We start from the raw sequence: 4022 nt of genomic DNA, 5'->3' as shown, positions 1-4022 counted from the left end.
GAGACTGGCTAATCTGTCAGCAAGCACGCCAAAAATTCCCGTTTTGTTGTTTGTTTTTTTATTTTCTATCCGGTCTCTCAGCTCGGGTTGGCCCCACAAATCTACCAGGTCAGCAGTTTCCTGGTCGTTCCAAATCAATCGCATTATTATTAATTAAAATTTGAATTAACTTTTATGAAAAGTAATGATTGCATCTTGATTGAACACACATGAAGAACTCGTGGGTTTTTTATTCAAGAACTTCTAAACGCAACGGCGTCATCGACTGTGGTTGGTCGACAGCCGACGAGGAAATGTCAGTCTCGGTCACGCCAGAGTCAATCCAGGGTCAATATGGGTGCTGAGCCGGGATCGAGATAGGTAGATTGACATCGAGGTTACGCCAGGCGCGAGTCGGTGCAGATGCAGTCACATTACGAAAATCTCAACCGCGGTGAGTCAAGCCAGGCTTGAAACTCTAGTGTGACCGTAGCCACTGTGTGCTGATTACACGCATAGACCAATACTCCCCAGGGAATGGAGGAGTTTGCACGTTGTGTATGAGTTATACTGTATCCTATGACCAGGAAAAAAGCGATCAGTTTTCTGGAAAATCCTATTAAATGTGATAAATAAATGAATAAATATACACTTTGAATGATCCAGAAGGAAGAAAAAATGATATATTAGCTACAGTATACACCAAAATATATTAAAGGCATATAATTTAATTTACTGAGTGACATTTTATATGGCAACATCTCTTGTTGTCAATGTCAACATTCGTTATTTTCCTTGTAGAGTGGTGCACACCCAATTTAATCATCAACCTGCCAATGTCAAACAAGGATTTCATGAACCATACACTGTAGACTTCTAGCAAATATAAAAAGTAACTCCTTATTTAAAAGAATGACAAACAAAATTATCAACTTTTAAGAAGTTATAAACTGAATAATAAAATCATGTTTTTATTAACTTGCATTTTATTTTTACAATGAAAATCTTTGTTTGCTTGCATAATTTGCATTCAAAGTCTAAAAAACATTCTTGCCATAAGAAAGCATTTATGGAAATAATTTCTAATAGGTATACAGTACTATATACGGTAACACCTCAAAATTAAAGCCCCCCTCTTTTAGTTTGCAAAATTAGCCGAAAAAAGGGCCATGGGCTTTTTTTCAAGATACAGTAGCATAGGCTTCTTTTCAAGATAGTACAGTTACATACACTGTACATGACTTTCAAAAACAAAATAAATTGAAAACAAGCTTGGTTTATACAGTAGTTTACGTGATTTAATGCCGGTTAAATACAATCCATGATACAGATTGGTGTTACAGTGGTCTTATTTATTGTTTAATAACGTGTACAAATTCACAAAATTGACAGCATTCATTTTGAAATGGAGACCCCCTCTTTACTTTGCAAAAGTAGTCTCGAAAAGAAGCCCATCCACAGTTAGAGGAAGCCCGGGGCTACAATTCAAATTTTTTATGGTAGTAAGCCTTATACCTTAAAACATAAACAAGACATCAAAATATTTAAAATCGATATAAAAATCAAACAAAATATTTAAAACCTACTATACAGCATATAACTAAGATGTGATATGACATGAAATATTTAAATTTGACTGTACAGCATCACTTCAAGACATAGATCAAAATTGATTGATTAATTGATTGAATTTATTGGGTTAAAATACAAAATACAATGAAATGCAAATGAACAACAATCTCAAAAAATACAACAATAAAAACATATCAAGACAATAAATTAAAAACCAACACAGTATTTATTATTTAAATTCAAGATATAAAACATGACATGAAATATTTAAAACCAACTGTTTAGCATTACTTCAATTCAAGACATAGATCAAGACAATAAAATATTTAAAACCAACACAGTATTTATTTTAACTTCAAGATAAAACATGACATGAGATATTTATAACCGATTGCAGCATCAATGGAATATAAAAACAGTGATTCAGAATTTGGAATTACAAAATTTGAGTGGCATTTGCAACAAATGAATATCTAACATGAATTTTTCCCATTGTGATTTAATCCGGCCTCAGCAGGGGCGGATCCAGAGATGTCCAAAAGGGGGGGCCGAAATTTGGGCCGATCGAGACAACAATGTCCTAGGGGTTCCGGGGGTCATGCCCCCGCGAAATTTTTGTGTGCTTTGGATGCCCGAAAATAACATTTGAGGCGTTTTGGGCTATCATTTTTTTCTTTCTTTTTTTCTTTTTTTTTTCTTTTTTAACCTCCCAAAAGCGGGGGCTGGGGCCGGGCTGGCCCCCCCCCAAATCTTCCCCTGCTCACGTGGTCATTGAATTAATTTTTTAGTATAGTGGGTGGATGACTACCATTTTTAATAATCTCGTTTACTTTGCTTAAAAGAAGTATTATCAGTCATGAGGTAAAAAAAAAATGAAACAAATTTAATTCCACATTTGAATTGCTTAATTTGTTATTATTAACTTACAATTAAAAATCCCCAACCTCCCCCCCCCCATCCCGTCAATTTTCGGACAGTTATTTTCCTGTATGCTTACCAAGTTGTATCAATCCCGAAATTGGCTGGTAATTAATTTAAAGATTTTAATATTCATATACAGTAAAGTAAATCTGTTAAAGTTTTTTTTTTTTTTTTTAATGTTTCTCGTTAATAGAAGAATATAATTTGATTCTTTTAAATAATCTTTTATTCCTCTCAGTCTCAAAGTGCTTCAGGTGTGGATTACTGTAAATTGTACAATAACCAATTGCTTCTTGCCTAAGTGTCTGTTTGAGTGTTTGAGTTATCCAGTAAACCGGTATCAGCTACTCTTGTCTGTCCATGACATGGGCTGTATGGACCAGTGCACTGCGGTATCCCCTACTCGTCTGCAGTGGCGACACCAGCGGGGGGCAGCCGGGCGTAAGTCCCCCCACCTTACAGGTCAAGCCCCCCCCCCCCTATCGGACAGAGCTCATCGGGCAGTTTGACTGAAAAAACATAAAAGTAGGCCTGTCAGGAAAAATTTGGTCAGGAGCCAAAATCGGTCCGGCATCTATTTAGTAGTTATAACCTGTATTTTTTAGCATTGTTCAAATTTGTTTTTAACCAATGATAGATATCTCATCTCATATAATATTTTTTCATTCGTTGTGTGTGCAATTGAGTTTACAGCCACAAAAATTAGTAGGCTTATGTTTATTTTCGCTCTTCGTGCCCAGTAAACTCTTATGTGTAAAAGTTAGAAAAGAACTTAATAAACGATATGATCGTAAATCGTGTTGGTCTGCTTTACTTTAATTTTTACCTTGTTTTGTTTTGGTTTGTGTGCTTAGTATAACGTTGCGACGAAATGGTAGAATAATGAGCAATCATTTAAAAAAAAAAATTATTCACCCCTTTTATTTTCATGTAATAGAACAATTACTATTGTATGACCTAATACCACGTAATATGGAATATTTAAAGCTAATAAATCAGACTTATGTTTCATTTTAGGCTAAAAAACCTAGGCCAAGCACGGCCGCCGAAAATGCAAGTTTGTGTCGCTTATGCCTAGGAATGCATTATCATGTGTGTTTGATAAAATCCGTCCACACCCTGATCCACAAAAGCTAAATACGAACCATTCTGTCACTGCAAAAGATTTTTCAAGTGTGGGAGAAGCATAATTATTAATTCTCTCCACTTCACGGCCCGAGAAACAATCATACCATACGGGCAGCAGATGTGAGCGGCCAGGCTGACGGACCAATTTTGTCCAAGGGGGACCGATTTTAGCGGCCAAAATTAGTCCGGTGGACCGACTTTGCGGCCAAAATCTGTCCACCGGACCATTTTTGGGCCGGACAAATTTTGGCGTGACAGGCCCACGCCAAGCCAACACGTCTGTCACAGTCTGAGAGTGTCATTTCTGGCCATCCAGAGGTTGGTATTTAAAAAAAAAATCTCATGAGGGGGAACTCCTCAAACCCTTCCCCCCACTCGAGCGTACGAGCTCAAGTCCCCCTCGTCGGACAGCTCGGCCCCGC

The 4022-nt window shown here is 37.0% G+C and overlaps 1 protein-coding gene across 2 annotated transcripts in view; it reads left to right on the top strand.

The window, feature by feature from the left end:
• LOC117121443 (phosphatidylinositol polyphosphate 5-phosphatase type IV-like) overlaps positions 1 to 4022 on the top strand; it is a 25314-nt gene that overhangs the window by 3001 nt on the left and 18291 nt on the right. The gene's annotated exons all lie outside the window — the stretch shown is intronic.

Source organism: Anneissia japonica, unplaced genomic scaffold (assembly GCF_011630105.1).
Source record: "Anneissia japonica isolate Jap-2015-1 unplaced genomic scaffold, ASM1163010v1 scaffold41793_len627382_cov181, whole genome shotgun sequence".
Lineage (NCBI taxonomy): Eukaryota > Metazoa > Echinodermata > Crinoidea > Comatulida > Comatulidae > Anneissia > Anneissia japonica.
This window is presented reverse-complemented; position numbering and strand designations above follow the sequence as displayed.